Here is a 23,345-nt window from a genome sequence, read left to right as displayed (position 1 = left end):
CTGTCCCTTCAAGGAAAAAAAAATAGGCCTGTTCATCTTCTAAAGCAGGAGAAGTCAGCAATGTTTTCTGTGGGAGAAAGAGAGCAGTAGGAAATGAACCAGATAGGGGTGCTTCTCCCTGCTGCCCAGCTTCACTGAGCCTGTGCTGCCCAACTGTGGCAAGGTAAAAGGATAGCTTTGCCATTGCCAAGGAGACAGATGCCCAAATGTGGCATAGCGCAGGGAGAGCCCCCTGCTTCTGAATGCTGCCAAAGGCACAGCTTGGTGGGCCAAATTTAGCCCACAGGCTGCTGGTTGCTGATCTCTGTTCTGAAGCAGAGAGCTCATGATTTTGTGGATACAGGTTTGCTAAATCCTCAAAGTCAGGTGCTTTATCTGTAAAGAAGGTTTAAAGAAATAGACTTGTGTTTTACTTTTAGGGCACCATAAATTTAGTGGCATTGTGCATGTACAACTTTCAGGGAAAAGAGTTGACATGGAGAGCTATTGATACAAATACTTAGGATATCTGACCGACGAGAAAAGGATGCTAAGAAAATGATCTGAGTAAGGACAGAGACATTTTCTATCGTGCTGTCCCATACCCCCACACTCATGCAGAGATCAAAGTAACATCTGCCTATCTCCCTGAGAGGCTTCTATTTCAAACATTATCACAACCTACCTAGTCTCTCAAAGTGGCATACAGAGATCTTTTTCCCCCTCCTAAGGAATATTTAATGATGGAAGGGAAGTGTGTGGCTCTTGTGAGTGATTTCTGCTCAGCCAAGCTAATTCCATTATCCGTTAGTCGTGTTTACAGCAGGCTAACAGCTAATAGCTCATGCAGAACTCTGTAATCATTTTTAATTTTGCTCTTCATCCAAGCTGATGCTCAAGGAGCCTTGCTTTCTCCAGTTATTAAAGATGATGTGCAAGTATCCTGTCAGCCTTCAGTTTGTAGAATCTGAAAGAGGCACAAGGTCAGGCTTTTGAAACCAGCTATGTGGACTGACATATGATAATTAGAGATACCCCTCTTCTAAACTGATTATCAAACCCTAAGAGCCTCAAAAGATATTAATGCTGTACTTGTTCCTTCACGTGGTGCACACTAACTTAATTTTCCTTTCTGACTGGATGAGTGGGAGATGTAAATGATGAAAGCCTTCAAGTTCAGAAGAAGGCCGTTTATATCTGAGCAAACGTATTTGTAGGAAGCTGATTGTACAAAAGATTTTTGAATCCCAGCAGATACAGACAGCCAAAAGGATACCCTCAGAATGAAGTGTTCCATGACATACTGTGAAAATATCACTTCTTAATACATTCCTGACTGACTTGCCTAACTGTGAATGGCAAGAGGAATACAAATCAGTATTTTATATATAAAACTGTAGATCTAATATGGTAAAATGGGTACTCTTGGCATCTGTATATATGGATAGGTATAAAAATGAAGACAATATAAAATATTTATACAAATTAAACTATGTTAAGCCACAACTGTCAGCCAAGTTGTGGGAAAAACCTTCTATAAACCCTTATTTCTTTTTATATGAGATCAAATCTTGGGCATACTCTGCATTAATTGCCCAGATCATAAATTTCAGCACTCAATAATTATGGGATAAGAACCCTGAGGAGAAATTTGTCCTGTAATCTTAATAACATTAAACCCTAGAAACATATTTATTTTGTGATTTCTTAGTAAAATAGTTATGATTTAGTCATGCAAGCACCCAAAGTAAAGATGAGCTTCAGACACACTTTTGCATCACATTAATGGTCTCTATACAGAAGGTTAGGATAAGAATGGTTCCTTCTGGCCTTGATATCAGTGAATATTAATAACAACGATAATTGGTCCCCAATTTACAGAGAAGTGAAAGAGGAAAAGAAAGGAAATTGAAAATCTTGGCTGAATAGTAAGGGGAAAAATCCTTAATAATGAGGACTGTTAGTTTGTGAATTAGTCCCTCAAGGGAAGTGGCAGATGATACACTCCTTGAGATTTTTAAATCTTGACAGGACAAAATACTAGTACTTTAGGGAACACTCCTTGAAGATAAAGGTTGCATGTAATGGCCTTAAGACCTCTTCAAAATCTAATTTCTCTTGGATATATAGCTAAAAAAAATAAAGGAAATCCTTCTGTTCTATGTTCTCAATTTGTGTTGTAAAGGAAAAAAATTAGATCATATTTTCCATGCAAGTCTATCATCTCAGAGACCATAGTGAGAACTGGAAGGCTGGGGTTTTGTAGGTATGTTGGGCTTGTTTGTTTTTTAATCCCCATTGGATTTGAACTAAGTGAACTACTGAAGTAGTTTTGATATGAAGCAAGGACTTTATTCATTAGTCTTCAAAGTTGTTGGTGAGTAGCCATGGGAATGTGAAAGTGGTATTTTAGCTTCAAAAGTATTGTGAATGACTGCAGAATTAATTAAAATAGAATAAAAGAATGTGGAGTCAGATTCTGACCTCAGGTGTAGCTATATAAAATCTAGAATAACATCACTGATTACATTTCAGTCACCCCAGAATATCATAGGTCAAAACTATCATCAGAAACTGAGCTTATAATATTTTCATTCCATTTTAATTCATTTAGTCACTCATTAGCCCTAATTAATTTAATGGGGAAACTAGTAGTTTATGATGATGATATTTTTAGTTCTCATAGCAGAAAACAAAACCAAAGAAGAAAGCAAAAGGGATAAAGTCTGTTTACATTTTTCAGAATGACAGAAACCAAATCCTGTTCAGGTTTTAATTATATATATATATATTTAATGTATGTCATTAAACCCTGAACAGGATTTGTTTTCTGTCATTCTGAAAAATGTAAACACACTTGATCCTTTTTGCTTCTTCCTTTGTTTTTATATATAATACTATATATGTGTAGAACTTAACATAACTTTTAGAATAACATACATTTTAGATTAATATGTATATTATTAATCTCTTCAGTGACTAGTGAAATGACCCCTCTTCAACATTCAACAGGCATTTTAGCTTTTTCCTTTCTTTTGACTGACCTGGTAGAGCCTATAAATCAGGACTGCCAAGTTTTGAATTTCAGTGAATTCTAGTTACACAGGAGATGCCACAAAGTCCAAGGGACAATTTTTGATTGACTTTAGTGGACACGGACTCTCTCATACCTAACATCTGTCCTGTTACTACATGAAATAGATACATAAGTAGAGAGCAAGATAATTCAGAACTGAAATGATGGATCTTTTGAGGTCATTGGTTGGCTTCTTTTATGTCAGCAGGTGCAACTGTGCAATCTTGCCAAGTACTGCATCTGTGGTGAGCAACATGCAACACATGGGGGGCTCTGGCTGGCAGCACTGAGGAGATGCAGGGGGTGGGTGTTTTGGGAGCCACATGCTGGTTAATAACATGAAAGGATTCTGTGTGTGTAAACTTAAACTGCTTCTTAATAAAAAGAACCATTTTTACAGAAATGCTGCAGCTGCAGGTAGCAATCAAACCATACACCTACAAGCTAATATCCCAGTGCTTCTTTCCAATGACTCCCTCCTGCAACCTATTGTTTTTTCCACTCAAGTTCAATAAAAGTTGCTACTTTCTTTTTTCTTTTTTTTTTACAGTTTTTATTATTTCGTTTGGACAAGCATGTGCTGATTTTTCTGAGGTCAGGGGCTACTAGTCCATAGCTCACCCTCTAGTACAGTTTGTTAGAACTCCTGGCCCTTTCCATGGGATGTTCAGTCTCTCACTTTTTGTTTGTGTAATTACTTTTGGCAGAGGACTGCTGCTGCCTCTGTGGTGTTTGGCAATGTCCTTTTGAGGTTGTGTTAGTCATATGCCTATCCTTCTGATGGCTGAGGCTCGTTCTCTGTACTTTTGGTACTAGCTGTGGCAACTTTTTTGTTTAAATGTACTGGCTGCCTGCCACTGCAACTGCTTTTTTAGTTTGTAGTTCAGGGTGTCTACAGTTTCGTTGTATGATTTTTTTCAACTGTGTCTTGTACTTTGCTGTTGTTTCAGGATGCTACTTGATGGTCAGATCCTGACTTACGCAACTGTATATAGGCTTATCAAATCTTTGGCTCTTGTATGAGTTCAACAGAAAGCCACGAATTGAACTTTTCCTTGTATGCATGTACATGTCTGTAACTCTTATGAAACTTCTGTTTCATAAAAATAACTAATATCCATGGAAAATTCATAACCTGTAGTGTTATGGCTGGCTCTGGAATTGCATCATTTGATAGAATTTTAAGTTTGCAACGTATATCTACATTCTCCTTTGAGGGCTGTCTCCACTCAGACTACATCTCCCATAACATACCATGACCATGGATTTTGTATTTTCTAAATTTCATCAAAATGATGCTGTCAAGGGGGGAAAAAACCCCTTCAAAACAGCCTTTTATGATGGAAACATGTTTTATTCATCATTTTGAATCAACTCTGGTTCTCAATTTGCCCTTAAAATAGCAGATCAGATGAAAAGTGCAAAGGAAGATAATAGAGCTCTCTACTTTTAGGTATTTTTTGTATCTTAGCTCACCTGAATATTACATAACAGAGGACTCCTGTGCCTGCTGTGGCAATATGTCCATGTTTCATTTTTTTCTATATCTCATTCCACACCCATTCTCTGGAAATTAAAAGGGAAGCAGCTTGGTTTTGTAAATAAATTTGAAGAGACTAAAGAGAAAAGAGGTTTGTACTACCTCAGAAATGTACAATAAATGTTCTATTATAGCATTTGTTATACAGAGAACTAATGAAGAGCTCCAATATCAGTAATCGTAAATGAAAATGGAAGTGTAATTGTAGTTCTTTTGCACCAAACATAGGCTTCAGTGGCTGAATAGTTAAAGTGACTTGCTGTGGCTCTAAAGCATGGCTTCGAGCCCTTGCCGAGACTCAGGCAAAAGGCAGTCCCTCATTGACATGGCTGTAAATTGGTACCTGGCTTCCTGACTGGATGTAGTGCTAAGAAAGTTAATCCTTTCTGTACCTGTGTCTGTATCATTTGGTGTTAGATACTGGCATGTCTTACTTGTAATGGCTGTTATGCTTAGGGCAGGGGCAGGCAAAATATGTCCTGTGAACTGGATCCAGCCTGTGAGGAAATTTCATCTGGCCTGCAGGTGCCCACCAACTAATTGTCTGCCATCTGGCCTGCCCGGATGGCCCACCTCTATTATACAAGGCTCTGCACAGCACACGTGCAACTCTGTGTCACTGGGGGAAGCCCCTTGTAATAGAGCTGGCTGCATTTGCTGCTTCCTGCCATGCAGGTCCCAGGACTCCACCGGGAAGCAGGGTGGGAGGAAGAAGCAGGCTGGGCAGTGTATAAATTGGCAGGTTCCTGTAAGCCAGATGAAATCTGGCCTGCAGGCTATATTTTGCTCACCTTTGTACTAGAGCATGCCTCCCTGTTCAGCTGGAGCCAACAACTTGGGCCAAGACTAACCTAGCCACCTGTGAGGTGGGGAGGGAGGTGGTTTGTGGGGGTAGTGGAAAGCATCCTGGGATGCTGGGGGACTGCCATTTAACTTGGATCTGGAGGGGATCTGGGACAGAATTTCAACAAACTATTTTAACCTAAATCAGTTAAGTCTGGTACTACATCCATCCAGGTTTATCAGAAGCCAGTTTTGGCCAGTTTGAAAGTGGTTTATGTGCACTGAACTTCTGTTGTGTTACAGATTTGAACTGGTTTCCAGTCACTTGTACAAATTTATGTGTAATTTCTGTCCCTAGCCCTGGTGAGTACTGATAGTTTGTATGTACATTCTACTTCTCACTACAGCGGTATATCCAAATGATCCTCCCTAGAAACATAAGGAATGCTGAAAAGAAACAGGAAAACCCCATATGAAAATGTGAGGTATTTGGAAGTCATGAGGAAAAAAATAGTTACTTGCAAAATAAAAAAGGAAACAAAGGGAAAAACTAAACTAAACCAAAAGACCAATGAAATGCATACTACACTGAACAAATGTGCTGTTCTAAACAACATACAGTCACCTGAGTTATAGGATATAAAGAAATATGGCTGAGTTTTCAAAAGGAAATAAATTATAGCTGAGTCAGTAAGATGAAGAAAAGCCTCATGTATGTGGAGAAGGTGGAAAATGTGTGTCCTGAAGGGGAAGACTGTTGTATTATGTTATTACATATGATACTTTTATGTGCTGTATAGTGACCGGTTGTCAAAGCATCACAATATTCAGTCTAGGAAAGGTGATAAGTAGTTTTGGTTTCAAACTACAGGGAGTCATTCAGATTCCCCAGAGCTGACTTACAAATTTTATTTTTTGCAGATCCCATTTGACCATAGTGCATGAGAAATCTTGCAGTCATGCTTCTTAACTTTCACTGAGTCACCTGATGATGATGTTATGTTTTGCACATCATAAGATAATGCCATACAACACTAAGTGGAAATAAGCCAATGAACAGATCTTTATGTTGTCTTATCTTCTCCTAGGACATAGAAATGTAATCTAACCTGGAGGGAAATGTTAATTCATCAAAGCAAGAATGTTTTAATTCTCGATAGCATACAGCAGTGCCAATTTTTCTAGCCCTATTTTCAACTTTGATATTAACCTTTTTTGCTAATTGTAACCAAAAAAATCATTTCTGGACAAGAATAGTAGCTCATCCCCTCAGCTAACCTTGGACATCAATCCCACTAAAGGACTAATTCTATTTAGCCTTGGAGCTGTGACTAATAAGTGTAAAGGTTCATTGAAAACAGTAATACACTTTACCTCATGCATCAATCTTCAGTACTTCTGAAACTAAGTGTAATGAGCATCAGGTCACAACCTATTGCTTTAATAAAATTTCAGAGTCAGGACAGCATATTATATGCATTGGTCTACATGTGCTAAGTAATGACATCAGGTTATTATTTCAGACACTTGTAGATTAAAATAATGCTTTGCTATATGGGGCACTAGTAGCAAATCAGGAACAGGAGAAATGACTAAAATTCCACTTAGACACCCAATTTAAAATTTGTTTCTGTTCTCATAATAAATAATGATGGATTTTATACCAATGTACAAAAATACATTAATAGAAAATGTTCACAAATTGTGGAATGTTGCTCAGTAATTTTTGTGGTTCACAAAAGTAGCACTGACACCAACATCTCTAAAAAAAAAAAAAAACCCCCAAAAAAACCAAAAAAAAAATAAACAGTATTTCTATTTGAATTGTGTTCATATTATTTATTATTTTAAAGTTTTAATGTAGTGCAGGTGTAAAACCCAGGGTGGGTGGACTACTACTTTCTCTCCACTTTATGGCTGTTGTTATCCCTGCTTTGTCACTTAAGTGTCTCATTCCTGCTTGGGAGGCATTGCCTCTACAGTTCAAGGCCCCTAAACTGTAAATGCTGCACATAGAAGATTAATTTCCCATGAGTGAGCGCTCCCATTTCAGCAAAGATGTGATTTTTTTCAGACCTTGGTATATGCTGAGACTACCACAAAGGGGGACAGTTATGTTGTTGAAGTTATGACAGGGTAGTTTCCCCTAAGAGCTTAACTGTGACTACTCTTTTCAAACCTACCTATTAGGCCAAACCATTATCTTGGAGGTGATAAGCTCAATTTTATTATCACTCATCCAGTACTTCAAAAACAAATTGACATATAGAATTTTAGATACCCAAGGAGCACATCTCTTGTACTCCAACAACTCTGAAAGTGTTGTCTCATGAAGTGCCTCTTCAAAATAGTTTACAGGGGTGCCATTGTCCCAATGTATGTTCTAACAGAGGAAAACCTCATGATTTTTGGTAATAGAATAGTTGAACAATGTGATATTATGTGAAGAATACTATCGAAAGTTATCACCACATAAAGTCTGAAAAAAGGTCCTGTGGACATGCAAACAGTCTTATAGTATGTATCTGCATTACATTAAGATTTACTTAACCAAGGTTTGATTGCTATAAATGCCCACTTTATGCTGGCGTTTGCAAAGCTTACACTGGCCAAAAAAAGATGCACCTGATCTAAGTTTAGGTGATGCACTAACTTAGATTGAGAAAGGGTTAACCCTATCTAGGAAACCCCCGCATGTTTTTGCAGCACAGTCCAGAGGCTGGGAACAGCTAACCACTCACCCCAGCTCTGGGGCTGTGCTGTTCCTGAACTCCTTCCCCCCGACTCTGACCAGGCTAGTTGTAACCATCCCAACTGTCCCATTGTGGAGCCAGCACATCCTACCACATGCAGACTACCCAGCCCTCTCCAATGTGGACCTGCCAAGTTCTCCCCCTACCCTCAGTTACTTACTTCAGGCTGTCTATACTGTCCCCAGTGATTGTCAATGCCTGCACGTGCCACTCCTGGTTTAGGTGACTAAAAGCAAGCCATTTAAAGTCACATATCCCAAATGCTTGTACATACCATTAGCATACCTTTAGGAACTGTCAACATGATATGTATGTTGAGTGAGAGTCTGTATCAGAAGAAGACCATTAGTAAATCAGTGAATGGATAAGGAGAAACTTGGTAATCTGGTTATGACCTCCTGCTGCTTTGCCAGCTCCAGTACATGCTACAGTGTGGGCTAGTGGAGGCAAGGGACCTTCTATCAGCTTAGGATAATGAGAATGTGTTTTTCCTCACTGTACTGTGCCCCTATCTTATTATTTGGGAGAAATTCCACCTGTGTTTGTCTCTTTGCACTAGCAGCATTACAGGCCAGATTTTTTTACTTAATTATATAATGGCCATATGAAATATCATTTGGGTCAAGATCAGGAAGCATGGATGAAGACAGAAATATAAATGAGCCATGGTTTCAGTTTGCTTTCATTCTCCCTCTACATACAATGTATTTACGTTTTGATTTCTTCAAGTAAATTCTTCATCCACCCTAAAAAGAACACGGAGCGTTGGATTGCTCCCAGTTCAGCTTATTAAAGCTTCAAAGCACTCCACCAACCTGGTTGTACTGCGGTGCTGCAATGTTCAACAATTTGGTTTGGCTGGAATAAGCACTCTTTCCTCTTTAAAGTGTTGTTTTCGGAGAAATAAGAATAGGAATAAAAAAAAGAAAGGGGGGCAGAGAGGGCAGTGGAAACCCTTCTATGGAGTTGAAATGTGAGATGTTTGAAATCTGTCCTGTCCATTGAAAATGAGCATTTTCCCCACAGACATCTTAATACACGTTATTTTTCTGTCCTTCCTGTAAAAGCCTTTGTCTTTTCAGCAGCTCTTGATTTGTAGTTGTTGGGCCACTTTTGTTATAAAAGAAGTGAATTTAAAACCTATGTTGAGAGTCCAGTTTTAGCTGCTAAAATAAAATAAAAATAATACAAATTATATATAATTTTTGGGCCAAAAGATGTTGTTAAGAGGTTATTAATGCTTAAAATTCTGAAATTAAATGTGATAGAAACTGTCAAATAGAAGAAAATAAATGTGTACAAGGCTTTGGTTGTTGCATTATGTGTCTCATTTGTAGTGACTCTTTTGGTATGTTCAGCTAGGGCTGAAGGACAAACTGCACCTCAGTATAGGCCTGAGGAACTGGTTTCTTATTGTCATTCCCAAGAAAAGCTTAATCATAATATTAAGTCCAACATAGAGGGAAGAGGGATTATTGCACTTTTATTTATTGCCCTCCAAGATAGTAGTCAATATTACTGGTATTTTTCTCTGTTCAGTCAGAATGCCATTCTCAGTACCAAAGACTTACCCCAAAGGGGTCTGTTTTCTTATTTCTGACAAGATGCAAAAATAAATAAATAACTAAAACTATACAAAAGGGGTAGTATCTAACAACCTGAACAGTCTGGCCTAAGTGCTCAAGCAGCTGCAGTTATGATGAAAGTCCCAAGTCACTGTAGAGGGGGAATTGTGTTAGATGAACAGCAGCAAATGATTCAATTCTGAAGAAAGTTGAGGGAAATAAGGGACCTGAGGCTTTTGCCTTGATTTCCTTGGAGTGTAAAAATAATCAATACAAGTGGTGAAGGAGAATTTGTAATACTTAACTTTGGCTTTGCTTTCAGAAAAATCAACGTTTTTCTTTGGGAGATGGAATGTTCATGTCCTAATAATCTTAGAGTGTGCAGCACAAAGGGGCCATGTTAGGGGAAAACAATGTTACCATTTCTTTTGGAGTAGAAGGAAATCTCAACTTGGCATGTCACACATTGCTAATCACTGTTCCCACTTAGTTCTGTTACTTATACCTTGGAAACCTCAAATGAAGTACATTTTAAAATTAGGTTTCTCAGTCTCCATTCTTTCATCTTATTTTGACATACCAATTCGGGTCTAAGTGAGTTTGTCCTGAGTTCTTGCTAACCTGATGACCCCATTATCTTGACCTAATACAGATCCTAAACTGTTGTTCAATTAGGGGGGCTGTGGGTGTGTGGATATGTGGGTTGTGGGTGGATATGGGCTCTGTGGGGAGGTTGCGTGTGGGCAGAGGGTGACTGGGGTTTGTGTATGGCAGTATGAGAGGGGGTGTGGGTGCATGTATATGGTGGGGTGTGTGTGTGTGTGGGACTCATCCTTTGAACACACACACACACACACACACACACACACTACCCCTGAGCCTGAATACACGCACACAGACCCCTCTCCGCTGTACCAGCACAGTCCTGTGCTCTGTGTTCTGACGATGCAGCCAGGAGCCACAGCCATGTGGTGCTGGAGCAGGGCGGGGGCAGGAAAGCAGGGATCTGGCTGAGAGTGGGGCAGGGCTGAGTTGCTCAAGCCTGCAAACCTCTGGGTCCCACTGCCCCTGTCTCCTGTCTGCTTTGACAGGCAGCTGAGAGCAAATAAATATTAATTTAGTAAATTTTTTAGGGACCCCACGGGCCAGATAGAATGGCCTGGCAGGCCAGATCTGGCCTGTGGGCCATATTTCCCTCCCCCCTCCCCCCCCTGCCCTAAAGCCTTTTTATGATAGAAATGAATGTCAAGTCCATAGTTTACTTTCTGGCTTGGAAACTATGTAGATGTGGCGTTTGGCCATCTAGGCATTGCAGTGGTCAAACCAGTGGCCACAAAACTACCTTTAGTCCAGTCTCAAGCTGCCTCCTCAGCTCTGTTCTCAGAACGCCCAGCATAGATGACTCAATTAAACAAAAGAAAATTAATCTCTGTTCTGCTTTGCTTTCAACTGGATTATATCTCAGCGCAGCAGGCCTCTGTACAGAACTTGAGGAAGCACTGAGGCGGCTCTGAATCATCCCAGAGTTTGTTCAGGTCCCAAAACCACCCCAGAATTGAATTTGTTGTATAGTCTTACACTAAATACACTTTGGACAGACCAGAGGAGACATCTCAGTATATCTGTGTACTGTTTACCTGTAAGCATTGAATAAGTGGCCTGTTTTTTAAAAGTGCTGGGCATCTGCAATTGCCAGTGAAGCCAACAGAAGTTGTAGATTGTGAGTGTCTTTGAATATCACAAGTGAATTCATACGCTGAGTCTAAGGCATTCACATTTTGAAAATGTTGTCCTTAACATATTTAAGGTTAGTTAGCTGCTGGAAGATGGAAGATACCTCTCCTTCTCCAAAATGTTAGTTGTAAAATTTTTATTAGAGTGGCATTCTGAGCAGGTACAAACATTATGTTATTACTGGTATAAGAAATTGGAAACTAGTCGATACCTGTAATAGAACAGAACTTCAGCACATATAGAGTTGTTTAAGAATGCCAGAACTTGGTCTAAGATTTGTCCCCACCACTGAAGGGTTAATGTGTGTTCTGTTAGCTACCAGTCTAAACTATGCTGCTTACAGAAAACAACATAACTTTGATCAGTTCCTGCCTCAGATTTTTTTTTTAATGTCTATACATAGCTTCTGGGGGGGGGGTGCACATGAATGCATGGGGGGGTGTATGTGGATTGGCAAATTGATAAAATAGGAGGATTCTACTGTTGTACTTTATATAGCACTCTTAAACAGAATGGATGCAGCCAGTCATATTACAGGGATAATCTACAGCTACTGATGCATAAACTGTGTATTTATCTTGCAATTATGTAATTCCCTGCCCCAGTATGAGGGGCTTGCTTGAATAATTATCTTCTGGTTATTCTTCATTAACACTAAAATATGAAAATCCCTATAATCTGGCTGAAGAATTTTTATTTGCATAATCATTGTTCAAGTTATTTCTGAACCATTACATACATTTCATAAAGAAAAAATAATCATGAGTCAGTCTTTACCAGCTGTCTACTCACCTTCCAACCTTCCAAGTGTTTATCTCAAACACGGCCTCCTCACCTTCAAATTTTTACTGAGTATATTTTCCCAAATGTTAAAAATGCTAATTACAAACTAAATTATTTTAGTTCATAAATTGTGTTTAGCTAGTGCAATGAAAGTTGTTCTCAAAATACTCCATATAAAAGGTAAGGAGCAAAAAAAAGCAAAACTAATATATTCAAAAAGCAAGGAGGAGTATTGAAAGGGGCATTGACTAAGAAAATGATGATGCTATTAGCATTGCTTTTGGATATTCAATGTGAAGTTTTGTGATTTAGTGTCAACCCGACAGTGCTGAGGTAAAATCTTTTGGTATAAGAATCCCTTCCCCCCCTCCCCCCCCTCCCCCCAATTTTCAGAGAACAAACTGTTTTCCCAGGAATCTATCACTGCCACTACCAGATAGAAACAGCATGAAATAATAAACATTTGTATGAAAAATGTCAAGTTTACTATAGTTTTAATTCTGATGCAAACCAATACCCAGAGTATCCAAATTTATGTGCTAAGCAGAGGAGGGAAAGAGAGAGACAGATAGACAGAGAGGGCTCATCCACACATGCAAGCCCATGTGCTTGCAGCAGCTCAAGTAGAAGCTGTGTGAATTTGAGCTGGGGCTTTTTGCTTCAGCTGGGGGGGAGGGGTGTTTGTTTGCTTTTATTGTGGTGATGCTGGGGTGGGGCATCCCCAGGGATCAGGGGCCTGGGGGGGGATGGGGCTGGGTAAGAAAGGGATCTGGGGAGCTTGGGAGGGAGGCAGGGGATGGGGCCAGGCACAGCAGGGATTGGCTGGGGGAGCAGGCAAGGCCAGCAGGGGTCCCCCCCATAGTCCCCCTCCCTCCTTCAGCACCCCCCCAACCCTTTACTTACCAGCACTGGAGCCCTGCTGCTCACACACTGCCTGCCTGCATGGGCAGGCAGCGTGCTTCAGCACCAGAGCGAGGGCCAACCGCAGAGACGCTCTGGCATCCAGTGTCTCTGTGGAAGACCCAGCCTCCAGTTGCCTCAGGGCATGGTCTGGGACTGTACGCTGCCCCACTTTTTTATCCCCACTTTTTTTTTACCCCTGGATATCCAGGGGTCTAATTTTGCTCACGTGCTGCAAACTTGCAGCGGGGGAACCTTTTCCTGTTCTTGCACGTTCCTCTTGCAGTGTCTCGAAGGGGTTTGAGACACTGCAAGAGGCACATGTGGGCTCATCTGGACATGCACAGAGAGTCCCACCTCCTCCAGATTAACTACTACCCAGTGGTTTTGGCACTCATATCAGAGACCCACATTGAAATCTGTTCTTTGATTCTAGGCAAGTGGGTCTCAACCTTCTTAGGCACCCCTTATTAGATTCAAGGCACTCCTCAGAAAATGCCAGTTCTTAGATTTCACTTGCCTTTTGACTACAGAAAAAGAATAGAGCAAGTCTTCCATTGGAAAGAATTCAGAAGGTTCACAACCGGTCAGACTGCTTTTAACATAGATTCCTATTTCAGATCTCTGGCTGTGTCCACATGTGGTGCAGACATTTGGTTCCCTGGGGACAACTAGCAGTGGTGCACCTTATGTTTATTCATGGAAAGTTACTCTGGGTGGGGTAGGGGAGGCTGGGGCCAGCATTGGTTGGCCCCAGGAGCATTATGTGGGGTCCTGGGGGCTTCCCAGGGCTGCAGCAGTGGTGATTCTGCTGCATGGAGCCTGGCCAGCAGCCACAGCGCAGCTCCGGGCAGCCCGGCTCTGCTTTTGAGCAGTGCACATTGTCCCTGAATGCACTGCCCTGCTTTTTTTTTCCCCATGGGATTTTTGACCCTTGGATATCCATGGGTCAAAAATTCCCCTCTGTACTGCTCCCGTGTAGTGCAGAGAACAATTGAATGTGTGGTTTGTGGCACCGGAGATGTGTTTGCAGCACCACATACTGCAGTGCTGCACTCATCTGGGTCAGGAGTGCTCAACACCTGGCTTTCAGGCCAGATCCAGTATGCTAATCTATGACATTTGACACTGCCGAATTTCTCAGCCCCATGGGGCTGCTCTGGAGCTGGCCTGACCTGGCCCCACATGGCTGCATCAAGGCCAGGCCAGGCAGAGATTTGGCCCATGAACTGGATCTAGCCTGCGGACTGACCTGGCACACTTCACCAGGTGTACAAGGCAAAAAGGTTGGCCACTCTTGCCCTATGTTGTCGCTTATGGTGCCTTAGTCAATTGGCTTTTCTGTAGTGTCTCTCTAGCTTTCATTCTGACAAGATATTCCACCCGTGTCCTGATAACCATCCCAGTGACAATCAAAACTAATGTTTTTATGAAAAGTTCTAATTTTTAACATACATTATTGACATTTTCTGACAATAATGGTGCATCAAAAATAACAATAATCTTGCCTAGCTCTAATTTAAATGCTTTCATTTTGTTTTATGAGTTTCTATTGTTTTTTCACTTTTGGTTTTTATCTGTCATCCTTTGCAAATGTAGACAGGTTTTTGAAGAGAGATGCTTGTAGTCTGCCAATCTAAATGTTGTGCCTTGGATAGCAGTGTTGTTGTCCTTCATTAAGCAGCCTCTAAAATGAAGGCATGAATGCATCTGTCCATAGCCCTAATGCTAAAATGGCTTAAAGTGAGCCTTTAATTGGGGCCTTTCATGGTACTGTACTATCCATACAACATTTAGGCCTCAGTTCAGTAAAATATTCAAGTGTCTGCTCAGGTTAATTTGTGTTCTAAATTAAGTATGTTCTTAAGTCTTCAGATGAGTATGGGTTTGAGTTAGGTGAGCAAACAAATAGAGGGAAAAACAAACCAAGCCAGCTCCATGATCAATAATGTGACAAAAGATGGATCAATGAAAACCTCTTGTTGATCACTTGAGATTGTTTAATTATCTCTGATATACACAACCAAAAGAATAGTAAAGCCAATAATTCTTGACATACTCACTAAAATAATTTTTAATTCAGTTTCTAATTGCAAGATTTGGTGTTTAATGCAACAAAGCATACACAAATTAATATACTCATCAAAAAGTGCAAAAAATAAATTTGTTTTTGTTTTGTTTTTTCTTTTTTATAGAAAATACCACATTTCCTAGACAGAAAGCCCTCACAGGAATTTTAAAAGCTTTAACAAAAGAGGAACTTAGGGTTGAATTGAGGCAAAATAATAAATGCAGTATAATTGTAACCTTTTGGAGAGAGAGGCTTTTATCGTCTGTCATGTAATTGCTTGTCTTTGACACCTTATTGACACCTAGAAAAGCAAATGTACTCATGGTGAATGAGTTACATACCTGATGTTCTTGAGTAATCTATCATAAAATGTTGACAAGGTCAGGTACAGACATTACACTTTTACTGGTATAAGTGATCAGAAACCAGTCTACGCCCTTAACGGAACAGCAGTTCAACACGCAAAACTGGTCCATACCCATAACAGAACAAAAGACTGGTTTTAAAATGGCAGAACCCAGTCTAACATTTGCCAAAGATGAATGTGTGTTCTGTTTGCTACCAATCTAAACTGTGCTGCTTATGGAAAACTGTGTAACTTAGATTGATTCCTCCTCAGCCTTTTAGAATGTCTGCACCTAGCCAATGAGTTTTATCACAGACAAGAGAGGTGATCATCTGAACAACTTGTCCATTACATTTTCAGAATTAAATCAACATCATTTATTGTCATGCTTAAAAAATCTCTAAACAAACTGAACTCTGTTTATTCATGTTTTCTAGTAATCTATATAGCATCTATGCCCAAGGCCTAAATTCTGTGTATTGCAAAGATGACAAAATACTAGCTTCAAAAGATTTTAATTTTAGAATAGAATATGTTTAATAGATCTAAGTTACATAAAATATACAAATTAATTTTTCTTAAGTAGATAAAAATGCTATGTTCCCCAATAAAACCACATGTAATATTCTATAAAATATTTGTATTGTAATTGTTAAAATTGTGTCTTACATATGCACCCCAAAGTGTTTAAAATATCTTTATATTTTGGAATCCTTTGGAAAATGTGAACAATTAGATGCCAGTACTAAGCACTTGAAATCAGACAGTGCTGTGAGAAGTCAGAAATTCTGAAAATTAAGCCATTTTTTATTTAGGAGCTTAACTTCTATGTCTATGCTTTGGGCATTCAAATTAAAAAAAATAAAAGCTTACATCACTCAGTACAGAAATACTTCTGTTAATCAGGGAGGAAGTTAAGTATGTAAGTAATCAGGCACAAAATTTCTAAACCCTTGGAATTACAAAAGACTAATAAAACTCCAGAGGAAGTGAAATCTGTCTTCCAGAGGAAAGAGAAATTCTCAGAAGAAACATATGGGGAGTTAATAGATGAGAAATGTTTTATCTGGCTTGAGAGTTTTAAGCATTTTAAAGCCTTACTTTTTTTGGAAAAAAAGGATAAAGATATTGAGGCAAGAGAATACTTGCCTAGGCTGATGCATTTTCCTGATAGACATAGAATTTATGCCATCTTTGAAATTCAGCATGAAGGTGTGGATGCTTGTCACATAGTAGGCATGTCTACATGAGACACTACTGTGAAGTAGCTATGAGCTTGTTGCTACTGCACAGTAGTATTGCTGGGCACTAACCATGATGCAACGCTACTGAGAAGTAGTAATGAATTACTGCACACAAGTTCATTGCTACTGTGCAGTAGCATCAGAAAAAAACTGTGTGGGGATGGTACTGAGTAATAATACTGGTTACTGCGCAGTCATTTAGTACTTGCTTATGCTTATGCAAGTACTAAATGGCTGCATAGTAACAACTGTGTGTTCCAATGCTCATGTAGACATGGCCCATATGTAGAAATCTAAATCTGAAATTCTGGAGAGGAAACAACTGCCTTTTTCCTGTCTGTCAGTTAATGCAGAAGAATAAACATAAAGGCACTTCATGTACAAAAGCTACATAACTAGAAATCCAAACAGACAAGAAGCTCCAGGGGAAGGGAAGGACCTCTCTGTGCCCATCCATTAGCAAACAAAAAAAGACAACATCAGAGAGCGCTTCTTTTGCATAAAATTACAACGCCAGATTCTTTAGTGGCAGTTGGGGAATCATCTTAATATAAACAGCTTTTCAGTCTGTGTATGTAGGGGAAGTCAGTGGATGGATGGTTTCCATTCTGGACCACTGCTGCTTATGGCAAGGGATATACTCAAGGCAGCAGTGTAACTACAGGTGGGGCAAGCTGTGCACCACTCCTGAGTGCCAATTTAAAATAAGTGCTGGAATGACAGTTCTCAAGGATCCCCACGTTGCAGCAGCAGTTGCAGTCCTTGTCTGGGGTTCCCACCCTGTGGCAGCAACAGCTTGGGTCAGATAAGACTTTCCATCACTCAGTAGCCTCCTCCCCTCTCCCAATAACCTGATCTGGTTCTGTACATACTTTGGCAAGGCTCAGAGTATTGGTACTCTCTGATTGGCCTCTATTTCCACAGTCTTGTCTGAAGGTTATTTGATTTTGGCTTTTGGCTAGTTCTGTCATTTTAGTGAGGGGTTCAATTTAAGTTGTTCCTGATAAACTATGTCAATTTCTGTATCTGTTTTATGATTGTATATACTGTAGGTGATTATAATACTGCAGGTATGACATTATTCTCTGTCTGAAATGCTGTTCTTTGTGAGTTTGACCAAGACAGTTTCATCAGGCAGCATTTCACTTCTTTTGTTTCCTGAGTATTAACCTACAAATGCATTATTGATTTCATATCTAAACTACAATTTTGCAAATCAGAATAACTAAACAAATGTATGCTTATCATACCAAAAAAAAGCCCCAAACCCCACATGCAATTAGCAGATTTTCCATTGCTCACATTGAATTAAGTTGTATGTGTAAATAGATGAATAACTAACTATATATCTATATTTATATTAGGATTTGGAGAGAAAGCAATGATATGCAAGGAAACTTTATTTTGACAAGCTTAACAAGGTAAAAATGTATATACTTTGCATATATTGTGGAGAATGATAGTATATTCCACAATTTTGTTTTGTTTTCCTATAAATGTATGTACTTAAGTATATCTGTTGGCCAGCCAGTCAGAATAATATCAGATTTAACTCAGAGAAACCTTTTATGGGAGAAGCAAACTGGACATTTAGCAACTGAAGAGAAAAGGTTTCCTAAGGAAATAATACTAGGGCGGTATTAGGTGGTTCAGGGAATTGACCTGCCTGAATATATGAGAGCTACCAAGCATTACTCTCCCTGAACCTAGAATCAAAACCTTAAAGATTCTGACCAAAAGGAGGAGGTATTGGGGCTCAAGCAGAGCTACCATTAGTAGCTGAAGGTACACCCTGTGTTTGTATCTTACTCTGAAAGAGAGGGGGTAAAAAAAATGCAGAAAACAGACTCTTGCTCCTAGCCTAGACATGGTTACTAGTGCTCTTAAGGAAAGATTTAGGTTGAAGTAAAACAAAGCATGAACCGTTACTGTTATATATATTACCAGTCTTCCTGTATGCTATGTATTTCTGGGTGAGAAAACCATATTTTGTTTTGGAAAAGTTTGAGCCACTTCATTTTAGTCACAGTCCAGGCTCCTAGATATAAAAGGCTCACAGTTGGGTCTGATGAGTTAATGCAGTTAGGGAATGGAGATTGCAGCACAGAAACCATATCTCAAAGGCCAAGTACAGACAGTCAAATGCCCAAAGCTGAATTGAATCAATCTTCACAGGGTAGTCTAAGCTGTGTTGTTTGAACTGATAAGCAAGTGAACAAACATTCACTTCTGATTCTGGAAATTCAACCACATGACTGCCTGGGGCACTAAAGTACGCTTTCCTGCTTGGTGAAGCAGACAGCTTGGCCAAGGCTAAGTTGCCCACCTTGAGGGGTGTGTGTGTGATGGGGGGCAGGGGGCTGGTTTGCAGGGAAGGTGCAAAGCATCATGGAATACTTGGAGACTGAGAGTTAACTTGAATCTGGAGGGGATCTGGGACAGAAGTTCAATAAACTGATTTTACCTAAATCAGTTTCTAAGTCTGCTACATCCATCCAGGTGTATCTTAAATTGGTTTGGGCCATTCTGAAAGCAGTTTTTGTGCACTGAACTTCTGTTGTATAGGAAACCCTTGCTATTCATGAACTTGGGATTCGCAGATTTGAATATTCACGGTGCACCACACCAATGGCACAGCCGTGCTACGGGTGAGTCGGGGTGCTGCACCAAGCTCCTGGCTCTGGTGCTGCATGGGGCAGGGGAACACAGAGCCTGGAGGTGGGCAGAGAGCGAGTGCTGGGATTGGGGAGGGAGGTGGCGGCGGCATCTTCTCCCCTGGAGGCAGCCACGGTGGCACTTGGAGTGTGTGTGGTGTGGTGGGGGGAAGGGGTTGGTCCCCAGATGCTGCAGGGGAGCCCCAAGAACAATAAGGGGGGAGCAGGGTGCAGCTGTGTGGTCTGACGGAGAGCCCTGTCAGTATTCACAGATTGCACCATTCGTGGGGATCTCCAGAACCTATCCCCCACGAATGGCAAGAGTCTCCTGTATTATAGATACAGAACCAGTTTTTGATCATTTATACCAGTTTATATATAATTTCTGTCCCTAAGCCAAACTGGCGAAACTATGCAGGCCCATCCTGAGAGAAGTCAAGAAACCTAGATTTCCCTATGGAGGAGTGTACTCAGTAGGGCCTAAATATGGTCACAGTGTGGGTCATCCTAAAATCATGACATGTCTATCGTACATTCAGTCTGAAGTTCTCACAGATTTTTACAAATAAATGTTCATGAATGTTCAAGAACAGAAAGGATCATTAAATGATTCTGTATAACCAAATGTCATTGACTCAGCTGCAACACATCTCTATAAGGAGAAGCAGTTGCCATCACAACAGCCAGCATTTACAAATAGTTGCAACACACCAACATTTATAATTCCTATTTTAAGATAAGGTAAAAGAGTGCTGACTGCAAATGTAGACTTTTAGGACAATTGGTCTATGTTAGTATTATTCACTTCATCCTGGAGCCAAAGCTATTGTATTTTTAAAAGTCTGTATATTCTGTGCATATTTCAGCTCTGAAAAATTTATCCTGCAAATGTATATAAAGAAGCTGAATTTATGTTGGTTTTGCAGATTACAAAGTTATACACTGTTATCTTGTTACCTGTTTCCTGTTTTTCATGTAATGCTTTAGGAGGCTATTTGTGTGTATGTGTGCACGCACATGTGTGTCTGTGCGTGAGAGAAAGGGTAGGGGATATACAGGTACTTCTTAAATTAAAGGAGTTACCTGCATGAGTGAAAATATGTTCATGTTAGTAATAGCGGGAAGCTTATTTACTATTTGGGAAAGAGTCAGATGACAGGAGGCTTCATAAAGAAATTGCAATAATTTTATCTCTGTTCTATTGTTGCTTTCAAGAATTGCAAAATGAAGGCACCTATTTTTTTTTTAAAGATTTTGTTTTCTTTTTATTCCAAATGATTTTGGAGTGAAATGCATTCTAAATGAATGAAGAAGGATGAAGGGAAGGTGTTTGTAAGAATCCAGTTTGTTTCCCAAGAAAAGATGGAGAATGATGCTGCAGTAGAAGCTGTCACTGAATTTGTCTTTTTTGTTTTTATTTTCTTCCCTCCACCATCCCATCTGCTGTCTGCAATGGGCCTGTAGTGCTGAAATCCAGAACAGACATCTGTTGTGAAATTACTCAGTTCATTAGTCATGAGGCTGGGAAATGTACAGAATTTACACTGGAGATATTTGAGGGTTTCTAAGGATGTAGGTCAGGAAAGAATCCTGTCTAACTTGACTTGGAGAGAGAGAGTAAAATGGTTGTTGCTGTTGTTATTAAATATGTGTAAGGGCCTTTGTAGACAACACATTAAAACAGGTTAAGTGCCCTTTTGCACTGCTTCAATGGTGTTGCTGTTTGCACGAGTTTGCAAATTCGGCAGCATATTGCATGTTAATTCCAGCTGCTGTAGTACATTTGGTCGTGTAAGGCACCTTAAATGACTTCGGGTCACAGCAAACTGAAACCCCTCTGAGGAGTTTTAGTTTGCTACTTTACAGCCGCAGAGGGAATCACTGGGCTCCATGCGGCTCAGGAGCTGTCCAGACAGCCCCAGCAGGCAGCCTGGCAGCAGCCCAAGAAGGCAGGCTGCACTGAAGGAATACAAAAAAGTGGCAAGCCTGATCTTTTTTTTTCTTTCCCTGGAGCCCGCCTGCCTGCCTGAGCCTGCAGGAGCCTGGTGCTTCCCTTCACAGCTGCAATGTCCCCCAGGACCGGCCAACCTGGGTGCCTGTGGGTGGGTGCTGCCTGGTAGGGGCACCGCTACAGCAGAGGGAAGCACCAGCCCCCTCCACTGCTCAGCCCACTGGCAGTTTGCTGTCCCCTCCCCATCACTGGAGAGGCAGGTAAGGACATGGGTGTACCTGACACAGGGGTTTACTTTGCCCTAAACTGAAATTAAAAAAACACAGCTTCAATTTCAACCCCTTGTCATCTACAAATGCTCTAAGAGTTTAGTAGCTAACTTTGACTTAAAATATCTGGAATGATCCCACATTGACTGTAGAGTGAATAGTTTTGTAAAGAATAAAACCAGATTTCCAGGTTTCACTGGCATTTGGTGAGCTGTTCATGACACTAAACCTTTTGGGTATGCTCCAAAACACATCTTTCTCTCTCAGGGAGGGAGGATGTGGGAGGGGAGAAGGAGAATGATGATGACAACAGCAACAACAAAAGATTAGAACCTAGACTGACAAAAATTATTTACAGATTTCAGGATCAGTGTTAGCAAGATGGCCTTTTTTGGTCAGAATAGTGACCTGATGACCAAGCACACAACTTGTCTATTATAGTTGTTCTTAAATTTTCATGCTTAAGTGGTTGGCAGGCTAATGAAGACTATTCTTAGTTTTACATAGATGCAAGCTATGAGAGTGGTGTTTAGTGTTTCCAAGCCACACAGAAATCCTCTTTTGATATTTCAAATCTTCAAAAAAGGCTCCCAGATAAAACCATTAACATACCAGCTGGTCATCTGGCATGCTAGTCCTAGAAATGGCTCCAAATTAACACCCTCTGGGAACAGATAATGTGTTACTAGAAAATGAGTAACTATCTTAAGGCTTGTTCTTAATTTCTGGATATTCTTAATTTGAACTTGATCTGGGAACCCTAAGAAGAATCAGGATGCTCTGAATGTTCATGCAATTTAAGAAAAGTGTTGTGCTTTTTCTCCAGCCTAATTAGCCCCTGAGAATTTATTGAATGTTACTGTTTACACTATTAATGTCATTGGCTTGTACTGGCTATCAATTTACTTTGACTATCAAATTATCACCTTTTGGAATTAAATTTTTAAAGTTGTTGAGATAAATATCTTTAAATTTCAGGAAACCGAAACTCAAAAGTATAGTTTCAATGTAGATATTTAACATGCCAACCATTTGTGATATAAAAAGAACAAAGGCTTAAACATCTTTTAATAGAAGGGCAAGGAGGGCAGAGAGTGTACTCATTTACATTGCACCTTATTGTTAACACTTCCTCAGAAGCTGAAGATCACAATTTCAGTCCTGCATTTTTAAGGCTACGTACTTCTTTATATATTGAATCATATGAAAATCACTGTTTACGGTAGCTATTCAGGAACTTTTTACTTATATGCTTAAGTATTGATTTAGATAACTAACTTTAAGCACCATTGATGGAAATTTTAGGTTTTGGCATATTGGTTAATATAAACAAATAGTTTTTCTAGCAAAAGAATTTGCATTGGACTGAAAGGTAATTAGAAACAGATTTAATACTAGAGCAGCTGTAACACAACAGGAATTTAGCTTAAAATGTGTGTATTCTCAAGCATTTAGTAGAATACTTGATGTTCTGGTAAAAAAATCCAAATAGGTTTCACAAAAGCAGGCTAAAATAGGCTTATTTTCATTTCAGTTATACACATTATTTCTAAAATTATAAACATTTTTCAGTCGCTGACTGACATCCTCAATTGCTACTTATGACATTGTTAATGTGTTGAAAGGCCTTGATTTTGTTTGGCTTTTTCTGTTCTAAAACCCATTGCTGGTAGAATGGAATGAAGGATGTATTTGCG

General features: G+C 39.9%; 1 protein-coding gene across 1 annotated transcript in view; it reads left to right on the top strand.

Annotated features, from left to right (window-relative positions):
* CDH12 (cadherin 12) overlaps positions 1 to 23,345 on the top strand; it is a 953,181-nt gene that overhangs the window by 663,693 nt on the left and 266,143 nt on the right. The gene's annotated exons all lie outside the window — the stretch shown is intronic.

The sequence above is a fragment of the Crocodylus siamensis genome, chromosome 5 (genome assembly GCF_052110815.1).
Source record: "Crocodylus siamensis isolate JL-2025a chromosome 5, ASM5211081v1, whole genome shotgun sequence".
In the NCBI taxonomy this organism is placed as follows: Eukaryota; Metazoa; Chordata; order Crocodylia; family Crocodylidae; genus Crocodylus; species Crocodylus siamensis.
This window is presented reverse-complemented; position numbering and strand designations above follow the sequence as displayed.